Source organism: Paroedura picta, chromosome 5 (assembly GCF_049243985.1).
Source record: "Paroedura picta isolate Pp20150507F chromosome 5, Ppicta_v3.0, whole genome shotgun sequence".
NCBI classification, from domain to species: domain Eukaryota; kingdom Metazoa; phylum Chordata; class Lepidosauria; order Squamata; family Gekkonidae; genus Paroedura; species Paroedura picta.
In genome coordinates, this window is record NC_135373.1 from 119,169,136 (window position 1) to 119,186,394 (window position 17,259).

Genomic DNA, 17,259 nt, shown 5'->3' on the forward strand with positions numbered 1-17,259 from the left:
CACTTCAGGAATTTTAGATACTCGGAAAGGAGAGACCCAGCTGGGGAGAAAGACACAGGTGTTTAAGGCAAGCATATGGTGGAGCTGCCTCAGTGCCCAAGGGCATGGCAGACGATTAACATTTATTAAAACTTTTGCAGTTTACACCTTGGGGGGTGGGGGACAATTTATAGAGTGCTATTGCATGTCAATAATGTGAAATGCCTCCAAGCTGGTTCAGTAGCTGTGAAACAGAATTGGAGATGTGAGCCAGAAAAAGAAGTGAAGAAACTAGATTCGAACAGGGGTGGCCAAGCTGTAACTCTTCAGATGTCCATGGACTACAACTCCCATGAGCCCCTGGGCTCTCACTAGACATCTGGAGAACCATGGTTTGGCCACCTCTGGATGAGAAGAAGAGCTGGGGTGTTTACACTCCTCTTTTCACTGCCCGAAGGAGGCCAAAACTGGCTTACAATCTCTTTCCCTTCCTCTCCCCACAACAGACACCCTGTGAGGTAGGTGGGGCCGAGTGAGTCATGAAAGAACTGCTGTGTGAGAACAGCTCTAGGAGAATTGTTAGTAACCCAGGGTCACCCAGCTGGCTGCATGGGGAGGGAGGGGTGGGGAATCGAACCCAGCTTTCCAGATTGGAGTCATGCTGGCTCCAGCATGAGGGAAAACTGTCCGTGGCCGTTAAGAAACCCTGCCCTATATAAAGGAACCCTGCCCTTTATAAATAATAAATAGTCAGAATAGGAATCTCGTAACTGTTTCAAGAGAAACCACAGAAGCAGTCATTCTAAACACCAAGAGCACCCCCCCAAAGAAAATGATCCTGTTAAATACCATCTGAAAACATTTACATTTGCTCTTATTAAAAAAAAAAATCAACTCAGATTTGTTTGATTACAGGAAAATCCACGTTTCCTGCTTTTGGTCCATCCACAATGGGTAAACATCCTACCTGAGGCTAGAATAAATGACAGCAAAAGTTTTTTTTTTTTTTTAAATCTTGGCACATTGACGAGAAGTTAAAATATTTAGCGCCGCTGTGGTTCCATTATTATGGATGAGCAAACGTGCATTACCATGTAGGTGTATGTCATAATAATTTAATGAGCTTTAGCTGAAACGTTAAGAGGATTGCCGTTCCAGGATTAACCCCTCCCAGCCCCCAAATATGGAACATCCGGGCTTAATAGATGAATTGATGGCTTGTTCATGCAGATAGATGGAGGTGTGCCTGTCTTGCCTTAGTGGGGACCTGCACTTCCCAGCTCATGTGTCTACATTTATTTATACCCCGCTTTTCTCCCCACAGGGGCATAAAACAGCTTACAAGGAACCAAGTTTGAAGCCCACTCATCCCATAGTGTTAGAGTACCATCCTAAGAACAATGTTAACTGGGAGACAATGATATGGGTAGAAAGTACCATCACCTATCTCCCAGGGTGTCTGTTGTGGGGAGAGGAAGGAAAGGCGATTGTAAGCCGCTTGGAGACTCCTTCGGGTAGAGAAAAGCGGCATATAAGAACCAACTCTTCTTCTTCAGGAATATCAGGGCTCTTTCAGCCTCACCTCCCTCACAGGGTGTCTGTTGTGGGGAGAGGAAGGAAAGGCGATTGTAAGCCGCTTGGATAGTGAAAAAGCAGGTTATTTATTTATTTGGGGATTTCTAAACTGCTTCTCTCTGGGTGTAGCGCAACAGTAAAAAGAATACCAAATAGAAATACATTTCAGCAAAAACTTCTAAAATTCAATTAAAACCAGTTTCCTATTTCCTATTAACCCACTTTGTTCCAGATGGACAATTTAACGCGCCAGGCAAACAAACTAGGGTTCATATCAGAAAAGCCAGACCCGAAGAGGGGATCCTCGTCCAACAGCAACCCCCAAAATAGGAGCAGGCAGAGGCCCCGGGTGGATAGTTGAGATGCAGGCCAAACCTCAATTGAATGCTGGTTGAAAGAGTGCGATTTCGTGGCCCCTTTGGAATTTTTGGAGAGCCAGCTTGGTGGTATGGATAGGAGCACTGATTTCTGATCTGGAGAGTCGTGTTTGATTCCCTGCTCCTCAGCATGCAACCAGTTGGGTGAACTTGTGCTCATCACAGTCCTGATAGTGCTGTTCTCACAGAGCAATCTCTCTCAGAGCTCTCTCAGCCTCCCCTCCCTCATAGGGTGTCTGTTGTGGGGAGAGGAAAGGGAAGGTGACTGTAAGCCGCTTTGAGACTCCTTCGGGTAGAGAAAAGCGGCATATAAGAACCAATTCTTCTTCTTCTTCAGGAATATCAGGGCTCTCTCAGCCTCACCTCCCTCACCGGGTGTCTGTTGTGGGGAGAGGAAAGGGAAGGCGACTGTAAGCCGCTTTGAGCCACATGCTGGTACAGAAAAGTGGGGTGTAAAAACCAACTCTCCTTATTATTATTCAGCCTGTGTCAGAAGCTTGAATCTTCAACCGGCAGGTCATTTTGTCCCAATCTAAGTGGATCACACTCTTGTATTGTTTTTTGGGGGGGCGGGAGGGAGTGTTTATTTAGAGGGTGTTTTTTTTGCAAAGAGAGAGAGAGAGAGAAGGAGAAAGACTTTGGGAGGCAGGGGGGGGAGTGCAAGAGCACAGCGTCCTGCCGATTTCCCCCGCTAGCAGCTCAGCCTGCCCGGTAACACTACAAAAAGCAGGAAAACATCACAGACAAATCCTAGCAGAAAGAGCATACTGCGTGGGCTCCTGGGGCTCTAAATGCACAGCTTTTTGTCTGGCATGAGAACAGTTGGCGCTTACAAAACTTCCACTTGTATCTTGTTCAGCTTCCATCATCTCTGCCCTTGTCCTTGTGTATCGATCCCTTTTATCTCCCTGGCTTCTTTCGCTGCTGTTTCTATGGTGTCCGCTCGTTGTGTTTTCAAGGTTTCCCATATCGGTGGGATTCTGGGGAGGGGGGGGCATGTTTTCGTTGTTGATTTTCAGCACAAATGGAGCCCGGCCCGCCTCGGAGATTATGCAACTCTAATGATGACCCGAGGCTGTGTGAAACCCGAAAACAACTTTGGAGAGCGACCTTTTGCTGGACGGGTTAACCAATTAAGTGGGTTTGAATATGGGGCTCTTTGGGGCTAGTTAGCAGCGAGCGGATGGGCTGGTTGAAAGAAGTGTTGTGGAATCTCGCTAGAGAAGCTCTGAGAGAACTGAGATTGGCCCAAGAGCACCCAGCTCGCTGCAGGTAGAGGAGGGGTGGGGAATCAAACCTGGTTCTTCAGATTAGAGGCTGCCGTTCTTCACCATGCTGGATTTGTTGTTGTTAGGTGCGAAGTCGTGTCCGTCCCATCGCGACCCCTGGACAATGATCCTCCAGGCCTTCCTGTCCTCTTCCATTCCCCGGAGTCCATTTAAGTTTGCACCGACTGCTTCAGTGACTCCATCCAGCCGCCTCATTCTCTGTCGTCCCCTTCTTCTTTTGCCCTCAATCGCTCCCAGCATTAGGCTCTTCTCCAGGGAGTCCTTCCTTCTGATGAGGTGGCCAAAGTGTTTGAGTTTCATCTTCAGGATCTTGCCTTCTATGGAGCAGTCAGGGCTGATCTCCTCTAGGACTGACTGGTTTGTTCTCCTTGCAGTCCAAGGGACTCGCAAGAGTCTTCTCCAGCACTGGAGTTCAAAAGCCTGGATTAGATTATGGAAATCTGCATCGCAGCTGGACGGGTAAATTGCCAATCCCTCTTTGTTTTCATAGACCGAAACAGCCACTCAGATGTGGCTCGCTGGCAGAGCGTCTCCTTGGCTTCCAGAAGGTCCCTGGTTCCATTCCCGGCATCTACAGGTGGGATAGATGAGGTAGGCTGTGATGTGAAAGACCTCATCCTCAGAGCATGGAGAGCCACTGCCAGACAATACTGACTTTGGTGGACCAGGGGTCTGATTCAGTACAGCAGGGGGTTGGACTAGATGACCCATGAGACCCTTTCCAACTCTATGATTCTATGATTCTATGTGGTTAAGCTGGGGAGGTTCACCATAGAGCACCATCTGTAAGGTGTGTTCATAGAATCATAGAGTTGGAAGGGACCATAAAGGCCATCTAGTCCAACCCCCTGCTCAATGCAGGATCAACATTAGAAGCTCTTGTCCCTCCTCTGGGGAACCCCCCCTCCAAATGAAACCATCATTTTTTGTAGATTGGGAGAGGCTGGTGGATTCGGCTGTGATTGGTAGGTATAGGATTGTGGGGTCTGGGGATTTTATGGCTTTTTTACTGTTTTTATTGTTTTTTCTGCTTTTCATTGTTGCTTGCCTCTGTGAGCTGGCAGGCTGGGAGCAGCAGCCTGCAAATGTGACAGACAAATAAAAAAAAATAAAGCATAATTGATAAGCATCTGTCCAGCTGCTGCTTGAAGGTGGCCAGTGAGGGGGAGCTCCCCACTTCCTTAGGCAGCCCGTTCCACTGCTGTACTATTCTGACTGTGTGCTGCTAATACAATTGACATTATTACTGTAGCTTTAATAGTGTCCTCCTTTGGAGCACAGCTGTAAGCGATGGGCATTTCAGTGACAAAGTCAGCTGTGGCAAATGTATTTGGAGATTTACCAGCCTACAGGAAAGCGAAGGATTTTTCTTGCCTTAACCTTTAGTTTTTTACTCCAGGAAGGTAACCTTTAGGACCGTTATGGCTACTTTTCATAATTTACATTGTGCTCAGGATGTTATTGATATTGGTGTTGTTGCATATCCCTTGTCCAGGAAAGCTTTTGAAGGGCTTCGGTTAAAAATAGTGGAGAAAGTTAGCAGCCTGTGAATGCAAAGGATTTTTTTTCCAGGTTTAGAATGAAAGATTTCATCCCAGCAAGAGAATTTGAAGAACTCTGGTTGAAATCAGTGGACAGTGGGGGGAGTAATAACGAAACGACATATTTATCTGGAATCTCGGTCTTGTTATTTCATATTTGGACATTTTTTTTCACAATTGAGATGACAGTAATTAATTCCGAGAAACCTAAGATTGTTCTCTTATTTGGTGTAGTGGTTAGGTGCAGCTTGGTGTAGTAGTTTAGGAGTGCAGACTTCTAATCTGGCAAGCTGGGTTTGATTCCCCGCTCCTCCACCTGCAAACAGCTGGGTGTCCTTGGGCTCACCACAGCACTGAGAAAGCTGTTCTGACCGAGCAGTGATATCAGGGCTCCCTCAGCCTCACCCACCCCACAGGGTGTCTGTTGTGGGGAGAGGAAGGGAAGGTGACTGTAAGACGCTTTGAGCCTCCTTCGGGTAGAGAAAAGCAGCATAGAAGAACCAACTCTTCCCCTCCCTCCCTCTTCTTGTTCTTGTTCTTCTTGTTCTTCTTGTTCTTGTTCTTCTTGTTCTTGTTCTTCTTCTTGTTCTTCTTGTTCTTGTTCTTGTTCTTCTTCTTCTTCTTCTTCTTCTTCTTCTTCTTCTTCTTCTTCTTCTATAATCAGGGTTCTCTCAGCCTTACCTCCCTCACAGGTTGTCTGTTGTGGGGAAAGGAGTCACAAAGCAGCTTAAAATTGCCTTCCCTTCCTCTACCCACAACAGATTCATTCATTCATTCATTCATTCATTCATTCATTCATTCATTCATTCATTCATTCATTCATTCATTCATTCATTCATTCATTATTGGGTTTATAGGACCACTCCTCTTGGCTCAGCTGTCTTAGGGCTGTGTACATTTAATAAAATCAACATACTGTGAGGTAGGTGGGGCTGAGAGAGTTCTGACAGAACTTCTCTGTAATAACAGCTCTAACAGGACTGTGACTAGCCCATGGTCACTGAACTCGCTGTGTATGAAGGAATGGGGAATGAAACCCGGCTCCCCAGATAAGAAGCTACTGCTCTTAACTACTACACCACGCAGGCTCCCCCTGGCAACCTCTTACTACCTGTGGCCTCTTGTCCGTTCCTCTAGTTAGCTATTTCATTTCAAAGCCATCAGGCCTCAGTCACCATGTGAAACATTTCCTAAATGGTGTCCCACCTCTTTTCGGAGCTGCCACCCTACACCTAGGAGCACTGTGCCAACACAGGGGTTATGCCAGGCATCCACCTAGACCAAGAAGGCTTGTCTTGAGGTCTAGTTGTAAGCTTGTGGTCCTCGCCAGTGTTCGGTGGTTGCTCTCAGCGTAACAGGCAGGTTTCCTCACAGGCTGCCAGAAATCCCCAAACAGCCTTTGAGTTCACTTACAGACCACCATGTGGGCTGAATTTTTTTGCAAGATTAAACTGTGGTTTCCCCCTGCTTAGCAAATCGGTCTCAAACTATTGTCTTGCCTGTCCCAGGAGAAAACAAAACTAAACAAAACCGTCATACTGTTAAATTGCTCCTTTGGATAGTTTTCTGAGGGTCACTCATGGGCACACGCCTTTTCATTACTGGTGACTCATGGGAGGGGGCTGTGACTCCGGGTAAGAGCACCTGTTTTGCACGCATGAGGTCCCAGGTCCCCTCAGCATCTTTGGTTAAAAGGAACAGGTAAGATGAGATATTAAAAACCTCTGCTTGAGAGCCTGGTTTGCCCCACTTCCTCCTCTTCCTTGCTGTCAATTTCCATACGCTGAACCAAAATGCACTCTGGCAGTGTGCATGTGCAGAGCCAGTTTGGTGCAGTGCTTAGGAGTGCGGACTTCTAATCTGGTGAGCCGAGTTTGATTCCCCCAAATGCAGCCAGCTGGATGACCATGGGTTCGCCACGGCACTGATAAAGCTGCTCTGACTGGGCAGGAATATCAGGGCTCTCTCAGCCTCACCCACCCCGCAGGGTGTCTGTTGTGGGGAGAGGCAGGGGAGGCGATTGTAAGCCACTTTGAGACTCCTTCGGGTAGAGAAAAGTGGCATATATGAACCAACTCTTCTTCTTCTTCAGTAATATCAGGGCTCTCTCAGCCTCACCTCCCTCACAGGGTGTCTGTTGTGGGGAGAGGAAAGGGAAGGTGAATGTAAGCCGCTTTGAGACTCCTTCGGTTAGAGAAAAGCGGCATAAAAGAACCTACTCTTCTTTTTCTTCTTCAGAGGTGACGGGCAGCATTTGGAAAGTTTTCTTTTTATCCTTCCAATTTCCCTCCACCACATTTTAAGGTTTTCCTGCACATCTATGGTTCCTGAAATGGTAGCAGAGGCGAGATCTGACTCCACTTATTACAGTAGATATAGGAAGCGAGCTATAAGCTGGGGGTGAGTGTGGACGGAGGAAGTGTGTTAAATGCTGTCGAGTCGCTTCTTCCAACGTTCTGCGGCCCTGTGATTTGGTGACCTCCGAAACATCCTGTCATTAACGGACTTGCCGTGGGCCGTGGCTTCCTTGTGTGAGTCACGTGGGCCCTTCCTCTTCTTCTGCCTTCAACTTTTCCTAGCATTATTGTCATTTCCAGTGAACTGTGACTTCTCTTAATGAGACCAAGACATATAGTCTCTCTGCCTATACCCCCAAAAGAGCATTACGCTCTGCCACTGCCAACTGGCTGGTGATCCCTGGCCCCAAACAAGCACGTCGGTCCTCAATGAGGGCCAGAGCTTTTTCCATCCTGGCCCCCACCTGGTGGAATGAGCTCCCTGAAGAGATCAGGGCCCTGACAGAACATAAACAGTCCCACAGGGCCTGCAAAAGGGAGCTCCTCCGCCAGGCATTTGCCTGAGACAAAGCACAGGTCCCCCCCATCTCTGACATCCCCTCCATGGCCTGAAGCAGCCTGACCTCTCTCGGGAGATTAGACCATCAGCAAACAGTGTCTAAAGCATACCAGAAAGGCAGCTTGAAAATTTATTTATTTATATATATATTTATAAATATTTTGGACACCTCATGAGAAGGAAGGACTCCCTGGAGAACAGCCTCATGCTGGGAGCGATTGAGGGCAAAAGAAGAAGGGGACGACAGAGAATGAGGTGGATGGATGGAGTCACTGAAGCAGTCGGTGCGAGCTTAAATGGACTCCGGGGAATGGTAGAGGACAGGAAGGCCTGGAGGATCATTGTCCATGGGGTCGCGATGGGACGGACACGACTTCGCAACTAACAACAAATATTTATTTTATTATATTTATTTATATACCACCCTCCTCGAAGGTTCAGGCTGGTTTACATGGTACAGAAAGGATACAGATAACTCAGTTTATAACAATAATACAGGGATAACAGCAAGCAACACAGTGGAACAATAGAATAATATGGAGAACATTCAATCAAATGGCCTGTGGCATGAATTACCTTGACCTTGGTTGTTAGTGACATGTTTTGATATTTAAGAATCTTTTCTACCTCCTTGAGGGCTGCCTTTCCTGGTTTCACCCTCCTTCTGATTTCTTGGTTGCGGTCTTCCCTGGGTTCGTGATGGAGCCAAGGAAAAGCAAATCTTGGAACAATTTCAATGACTTTGTTGACAACGTTAAAGTTGTGTAATTCCCCAGCTGTCATTCCTTTTGTCTTCCCATCCTGCGTTGGTACTTTCCATTTGACCCTTCATCAGTAGTCATTTCAAACCTTCTCTGTTCCCTGCCTATCCCATTTCACCCGCGTATTTTAAACAGTTTCATCTGCGTATTTCAAACGGTTAATGTTCCTTCCACCGGTTTTGACTCCCACCTTTACCGAAACCGGATCCAGTTTCTCTAGCAGTCGGTACTTTCGTCTTCTTGATGCTCAGCTGCGATCCTGCATTGGCACTTCCGACTTTAACCTTCATCAGTGGTCATTTCCAGCCTTCCCTCAGAAGTGGGGTGTGTCCATTCAGCAAACGGTTGCTCAAGGGGCATTAAGTTTTCCCACCTGTCTGTCCTCTGGGTACGGCGGGCCGAAGTGCACATTTAGAGCAACTGTGACTAACAACGGGGAACAATGGGAGCCCGAATAATAGCCACGAGCCGGCGGCAGGAAAGTTCTTGAAAAGCATTATTCTTTGGTGTTGGGAAAGGTCAGTCCGAAGCTCAATAGAAAGCCCCGTCTGAAAAGCACAGGGAGGATTTCGCTTTTATGTTGCTGTCAAGTCTGGGATTTGTTTTCTTTTCACTCTGCTGAGCATTTTATTTGATTTTAATTTCAATTATTTCAATCAGGGGCTGTTGTGCTGTTCAAACCCCCCTCCTCCCCGTGCTTCAGAAGTAAACATCCCTTCCCTTAGAGAGAAAGAGATTTGATAAAGAGTTTTTCAAAAGGCACCAGGGTCCAAATGGCAGGGCCCTTTTGTGCCAAGAGTCCAGGACTCTTCCAGATAGGTTTGAACTATTTGCTTTAGACAGAAATTGGCAGTGACCGCTGACAGCCGTCAGGGCCTGATCACACGTGAGCCACCAAGTGAACGTATGCAAGGGAGAAGGATGTTTTTAAAGGACAGTATTAGATTGCTTTGAAATGTTTTAATTGTTGTTTTATTACCAGGACATGTTGGAAGGTGCCCTGAGCCTTTGGGGAAGAGGTGCCTGTTTTTCGAGAGCCAAGGCCAGATTTTTAACCTGAAGTCATCTCTTGTTATTTCAATGGTTTAAACTGTATTTTAAATTGCTGTAGCCAAACCCAATTTATATTGTGTGTCATTCTGTGCACTTCCCAGAGCAAGGATGAAAGAAATTCCGTCTAAACCTCCGGAAGAAGTTCCTGACAATCAGAGTGATTTCTCAGTGGAACAGGCTTCCTCGGGAGGTGGTGGGTTCTCCATCTTTGGATATTTTTAAACAGAGGCTGGACAGCCATCTGATGGAGAGGCTGATTCTTTGAAGGTTCAAGGGGGTGGCAGGTGACAGTGGATGAGCGATAGGGTTGTGAGTGTCCTGCATTGTGCGGGGGGTTGGACCCACCACCTCCCGAGGAAGCCTGTTCCACTGAGGAACCCCTCTAACTGTCAGGAACTTCTTCCGGATGTTTAGACGGAATTTCTTTCATCCCTGCTCTGGGAAGTGCACAGAATGACGCACAATATAAATTTCATCTCATTTGATCTGGTCTGTCCCTCCGGGGCAAGAGAGAACAACTCTGCTCCATCCTCTACATGGCACTCTTTAAAATACTTGAAGAGGGTTATCAGACCCCCTCTCAGTGGCCTCCTCTTCAGGCTAAACAGACCAAGCTCCCCCAACCTTTCCTCATAGGCCTTGGTCTCCAAACCCCTATTGTGCTGTCATTTGCACTATGGGTAGCTAACTTTGCAGAAAGCATCTCGGAAATACGGTTGATCGTCAGGTCAACCGTAGTAGCAAATAATGATGAAAGAGTGTGCAGTTGCTGATTCCATGTGGAGCCAATCATAGCATGCTTGTTGAACATGGAGCAGTAAGTCATTGGAATGAAATTCCCTTTGACTTTCCAGCCTGAGCCTGCTAGGCCAATTCGGACCATTCTTTTGCTGGGGCTTCGCTATCTGTGACTGAACTCTGCTTTAATTTCTCCGCTCTGTCTTTTAAGTTCCCGTTTCTCTTTGGTTTTAGAGGGGAAGTGAGCGAAGTGAGACAGCAGAGACATATGGACCTCATCCAAACAGAACCCATAGCCCATGTTTGCATCAAATACCACTGTCATCGTCTGGTCTTTCTTTGCCCAAGGTTTCCCCCAGTCAGATTCCTGGTTCACAGGCTTGGGGAGGGCAGTATGATGAAGGAAACCCCTTGTCAGCATCACCCCAGCTCCTGGGAATGCGTCTTTGTGATGGAGGGTTTCAAGTTCCAGGCTCTTTTATCATAGGGCAGTCTCTGTCTCTGTCTCTGTCTGTCTCTGTCTCTGTCTCTCTCTGTCTCTGTCTGTCTCTCTCTGTCTCTCTCTCCAGTTCTTTTGCTTGGAGAACAATTTCCCTCTTCTGTTCTTCTTCTCTAAATGCAACCTCCCTCTGGCTTCTGTCCAATTTTCTATCAGGCTTGGATTAACATTCCCCTCGGCCACCCCCTTCTTCTACTATTTCAACCACTTAGCAAGATATATACTTTGGTGTCACAACAAAATGAAATCTCTCTCCCGCTCTACTGATGCTACTGATTTTAACACAGGCCATTTCCGCATTAGGGAAATACCTTGTTTTAGCCATACAAAATCAGAGTCCAGTAGCACCTTTGAGACCAACAAAGATTTATTCAAGGCTGACACATTGAATAAATTTTTATTGGTCTTAAAGGTGGACTCTGATTTTGTTGTGCTACTTCAGATCAACACGGCGACCCACTTGAATTTATTCTTGTTTTAGCCATGTTTGGGATTTCCGCTTGATGTTGTGAGTCAACGCTAGGCTTTCTCCATTTGGGCTTCCCTCCATTCATAGGCCAGGCTGAAATTCGCCATGTTTTCCTCACCTGGTTCAAAAGGACCCTTCCCTTTTCCCACAAAGTTTTTGTAGCCTGTGTGCACTCTGTGAAAGAGTGCCTTCTTGCACCTTTCTCATTGTAGTGCCACAGCACTCTGCCATTTTTGTGCCCTTCCTTAGACCTGATTTAATTACTAACTGGCTTTCCCCCCTGTCCCCAGGTACAGTGGATGTGAATTTCTTTTTTAAAAGCTTAGTTTATTGCATTACAACGCTGCGTTACAACCAAGACTGAATGCCATTATTTGTACGCTTTAGAGACATGATGCAGACACAACATTAAAACGAAGTTGGATGTTTCAGAATGGAGAGGAGGAAGGAGGAAGAGAGGATAGATGGCGATGGACGCTAGAAGAAGAAGAAGAGTTGGTTCTTATATGCCACTTTTCCCTACCTGAAGGAGACTCGAAGCGGGTTACAGTCGCCTTCCCATTCCTCTCCCCACAACAGACACCCTGTGGGGTGGGTGAGGCTGAGAGAGCCCTGATATCACTGCTCGGATATCACTGCTATGCGTGCACAATCAAAATGGGGCGTGCACAATCAAAATGGCAGCCATTGGGGGAAAAACCTGAATGCAAGGAATTCTCCATTGGGCATCCCAAGTTAGAACTTTAAAACTAAATTGCTGTAGCCAGGGAATTGTCACCATGGGGCAAGTGAGTGCATAGTTTAGGGTCTGCAGCTGGAAAGGCAAAATTTGGTGCATAAAGGTATGCAAATTTAGGCAGTTTAAAAAGTCAAAAGCAAGGGATATCGCTAGTGCAGAAATGGCTTCAGTCCTTCCTGATGATGATGATGATGATGATGATGATGATGATGATGATAATTTGTAGGCCACCCTTCCAAACGATCAGGTCAGGTAATATCTGTAAAGTCAACATACAGCTTCAAACTTTCAAACACTCAACATACAGGATCAACCCCTCTAAAATACTTGAAGAAAGTATTGGAAAGGTTGTCACTTGGAGGAGGGCAGGAAGTGGTTCCTGTTGGCAGCAGAGGATAGGACCCGTATTAATGGGTTTAAACTATGTGTAGAATGATATAGGCTTGATATCAGGAATTTTCTTTTCCACAGTCAGAGTAGTTCTGCAGTGGAATAGGCTGCCTAAGGAGGTGATGAGCTCCCCCTCACTGGCGGTCTTCAAGCAGCAGCTGGACAGATCCTTATCCCGTATATATGGCTGCTTCCAACTCTATGATTCTATGATTCTATTCTATGTTTCTTGTTCGACAGATTCAGATATGTAAACATCCAATCCATGTATAATACAACTGATGCTTTGGATGGAAGCTCAAATGCTAAAACAGGTTCTGTTCTCACTTCTTTATTTCCAGTTCTCCAAAATCTGCCATGTTATCTGGATTGTAGCCCTTGTTTCGAATGACAAGATTCTTCTTCAGAGTCCAGTAATAATATTCAAGTACATAACAGTCGAGGTTCCTAAAGGATTTATAACCGCCGACTATCAGAGCTAACCAACAGCGTCCGGCTTAGAGCACTCTCAAGAAAATATTTGAGGATCTACCAGAAATGCTGTGGCCTTACCATAGAGTTTCCTAGAACTACCCTCATCACTTACGCTATCAGCTTCTGGTAAGTACACGAGGCTAAAAAATATTTCTTTTTTCTTAATTTTGCTGCTTTTTCCTTTTCCTAATTTTGCTTCTTTGCCCCTGCCTGCAGTTCCGCAGCCCCTAAGCCCATGCCATAAGGAACTTGAACACCATTTTGAACCTGAACCCAATCCCAAGCGTCCATCAGCATCACTGTTGAACAGTGTTCTAAGCCTTACTCATGAGTAGGCATGCTTAGGCTCCAGCTGTACATTGTCAGATCCACTTTGCAGAATTAACATCTAGCCCGCACCTTAAATTACCCGTACTCTGGATGTCCCGGTAAATTGATTTACACCAGAAATGTTTAGTGGCCTGGAATACAGGCTCAGCATACAGGTCTTCCGGTCCTCTCTCTCTCTCTGTCTCTCTATTTCAGAATAAAAATTGAATTTAGGAAAGATGCCACATTGATTGGGTCTCTCCCCGCTGATGCCTCACAGTGGCGGAATAGCTAGGAAGGAGGATTTAGTGGCGGGGAGTTCAGTGCATTAACTCTGCAGTCCATTTCCTTGTCATAAACTGTTTCGTGCTGAATGGGTGAGCTGAAATGGGAAGGAGGGGAGGTGTGTGTGTGTGTGTGGGGGGGGGACGGTAATCTGAAAACATCGGCCACTTCCCTCCTCCGTAAGAGATTTAGAGCACTCGGGTTGATGCCGTGAAAGGTCATCCTGGGCCCGAGGGTTGTGACATTGTTCCTTTAAGTTAGACCCTCAATGTAAACTATTTTCAACACTTGCCATCAAGACGAAATGACCTTTAGTCGCTTTTGCCCGGAAGAGAAATGGTACATTAACACAATAAATATACTTCGTCGGGAGAGCGTGCCTTCTGTTTTAATTTGCAATTAGATTTCCTTCTTTTGTGCGTTCGCCGTACTTCGTTTCGCTGAGAGACTCTCTTTAAAAAAAAAAATGTAAAAATCTCCAGGCCTTTGTCCTCTTTGAGGATTAGTAATATTCGCTGATAATTACAGAGCGTGCAGTCGATTTCCTTGTGTTCAGGGACAATGTGTCTTGTTCTCCGCGGCTCAAAGTAGGCTGGAGAAACTGTGGGGGAGAGGAGAAGAGGTCGGGGGAATTGTCAAGGCACTACGGTGCCGGTCCTCTCTCCGCAAGCCAGGAGCACGAGACTGCTGTTCGGGCATGAGTCGGTAAGTTGGTTTTTTGTTTCCTAACCACGAGAGCAGAAGATTATATTGCAGCGAGATGAATATTAAGGGTAGCTCGTTAGTTTGTGCTTTCTAGCCTGCTTATATCGGGAGCCGATAAGAGCCTGCCTACGTCCGATTTCTGATAGGGGAGGTGATGGTCTTGGACCCGTCCTTATGCCACAAGACCAGGAGGCAGAGAGAGACAATGTCATTCCCAAATCTGAGCTGCTTGGAAAGCATGAATTGGAAGTATATGTGTGAGGGGGATGAAATGAGGATACCAAATGCTTTAGGATGCTTTGGGCTGGTCCTGCGTTGAGCAGGGGGTTGGACTAGATGGCCTGTGTGGCCCCTTCCAACTCTATGATTCTGTGCTTCTATGATTCTATGATTCTGTGATTCTATGATTCAAATATGTCGGTATTTTGTGTCTGAATACCCCCATGTTGTCACGCACGAAAACCAGGAAAGCCGTGTGCAATGTAGACATTTACCATTAATCATTCCAAGTAAAACTCAGTTTTTAAAAAAAATGTGGGTGATATTCAGGGGTGGGGCTATGGCTTGGTGGAAGACCCTCTGCTTGGCATGCAGGAGGTCCCAGGTTCTACATTTGTAGAAGTAATTGCTGCCTGCTACTTCATCACCTTCCTCTGGTTTGGAAAGGAGGAAATCCTGAATGTGTTACTTCTAATGGAACAAGATGGAATGGTTTTGGACGAGGCATGTGACACAAAGCCTTTGAGTCCAGATGCTGAATGGATGCCAAAGCCTGTGGCCAAACCGTAGCTCTCCGGGGGATCATGGGAATTGTAGTCCACGGACATCTGGAGAGCCACGGCTTGGCCACCCCTGCTGTAGATTCTTAGAAGCAGCAGCTGGATACGCACATCTGTTTTGTGGCCATGCTTCTCTTCATGCTCGGCTGTGGAATGAAGGGTTGGTGTCACAGTGGGTGGGTCCCGAAAGCAGAATAAGTTCAAGATCATTGAAGAATACGGAGACTGTGTATAAACTGATACAGGCAACAGCGTAGGAGTTGACTTTTTCATCAGTTCCTGACTCCCAAGATCAGGGGTAGTCAAACTGCGGCCCTCCAGATGTCCATGGACTACAATTCCCAGAAGCCCCTGCCAGCATTCGCTGGCAGGGGCTTGTGGGAATTGTAGTCCATGGACATCTGGAGGGCCGCAGTTTGACTACCCCTGCCCAAGTTGGTGATGAGGTAAGGAACCATTTTGCTCTCACTGAACTAAATTATCATCGCCCTTTTTCTAGCCCACCCTTCCAGTATAGCTCAGGGCAGGTAAACAACTTCATAAAACCAACACAAACTATAGTTTAGGTTAAAACAAAATAGGTTTAATTTGTTTCCGTGCAACTTTCCTCTGAGGAAACGTGCCTGCACACGGAAGCTCCTGCCTTGAATCCATCTTTGTTGGTCTTAAAGGTGACATTGGACTCCAGTTTTGTTTTCCTCCATGCAGTTATTTTAACGTTTGGGCAGCATCCCAGAATACCTATGACAACATCGGTTCCTGGATGGTCCTTTATTGTACCAGATTGGGCCTGCTGATCTTTTGGCAATGGAAAGATTCCCAACTAGATCTCTAACTTCAGCCACAACCCAGTCCTTCCAAGGCCCCGGAATAATTGTCAAGGGGTAAATTGATGTTGATGGGTGGTAAACAGCATGTGTACTGTCTCACCTCCCTGCCATGTTTCTTCGTTCCACCTCACGGAACTGTTGTGGGGCTGTTGTTGGCTTCTCAGCATGCCCTGAATTCCAAAATATATAAATTACTCACAGGTTGGGGGGAAGAGAGTGATTATTACCTCAGGGGCCCAAAGTCTTGAGGCAGCTCTGCATGACGCCAGTGAGGTTCTTCCTCATACTTTATTAATTATCTACGTTATTTGCAGTCCACTTTTCTCATTGACACTCAAGGCGGGTTACGCGGAGTAAGTCAAAACCATCAGAAGGATGGGATGTCAGATGAAGTGCTCGATGGGGCCTGGATTGCAGAAATCTGAAATCAGGCTAAGATCTGGCTTGGAGCTGAAGAAAATAAGCTTTTGCAAAGAGATTTGATGAATATCTTTGAGAGCCAGTTTGGTGTAGTGGAGAGGAGTGTGGACTTCTAATCGGGCATGCCAGGTTCGATTCTGTGCTCCCCCACATGCAGCCAGCTGGGTGACCTTGGCCTCACCACAGCACTGATAAAGCAGTTCTGACTGGGCAGGAATATCAGGGCTCTCTCAGCCTCACCCACCCCACAGGGTGTCTGCTGTGGGGAGAGGAAAAGGAAGGTGAGTGTAAGCCACTTTGAACCTCCTTCGGGTACAGAAAAGCGGCATACAGGAACCAACTCTTCTTCTTCTTGAATCTAGACCAGCCTTTTTCAGCTTTTTTACCGTTGAGAATCCCCCGAAACATTCAAAGTGGCTTACAGTCGCCTTCCCTTTCCTCTCCCCACAACAGACACCCTGTGAGGTGGGTTAAGCTGAGAGAGCCCTGATATTCCTGCTCGGTCAGAACAGCTTTCTCAGTGCTGTGATGAGCCCAAGGTCACCCAGCTGGCTGCGTGTGGGGGAGCAGGAAATCAAACCCGGCTTTCCAGATTAGAAGTCCGCACTCCTAACCACTACACCAAGCTGGCTCTCTAGTTCAGGTTTTCTCATCCAGGGGTTTCTTGACAGCTCTGGAAGGGTTTCCTGAATGAGTGGGGGTTAAATGTATGTATGTATATGCATATGCAGATATATATATATATGTGTATATATATACACACACACACACACACACACACACATATATGTGTGTGTGTGTATGTATGTGTATATGTATGTGTGTGTGTATATATATATATATATATATATATATATATATATATATATATATATATATATATATATATATATATATATATATATATATATATATATATATATATATATATATATATATATATATATATATATATATATATATATATATATATATATATATATATATATATGCTTATTAAACATTTATTGGATGATATCACCATATGTGGTCTAAAAATCCAATAAACTAAGCTAAACTGTGTTCGTTCTCCTTTTGCGCTTTTGCGTTCCCGAAACCTCGCCAGCTTCCCGTCAAGGACGGTGCCGGGGTGCGTGAGCGGCCGCTCGCTTTACCATTATTGAGTCGCTTCTCACTTCCTGTCAGAGCAGC

General features: G+C 46.1%; 1 protein-coding gene across 7 annotated transcripts in view; it reads left to right on the plus strand.

Moving 5' to 3' along the window:
* SOX5 (SRY-box transcription factor 5) overlaps positions 1–17,259 on the plus strand; it is a 909,709-nt gene that overhangs the window by 118,458 nt on the left and 773,992 nt on the right. For 4 of the 7 annotated variants that reach the window (XM_077340172.1, XM_077340176.1, XM_077340175.1 and 1 more), the window contains exons 1-2: positions 4,515–4,623; positions 12,608–12,866. The gene's annotated coding sequence lies outside the window, so the exon portion shown is untranslated. Of the gene's footprint in view, positions 1–4,514; positions 4,624–12,607; positions 12,867–17,259 lie in introns of those variants that run through there. The other 3 variants (XM_077340178.1, XM_077340177.1, XM_077340179.1) reach the window with 1 other exon arrangement.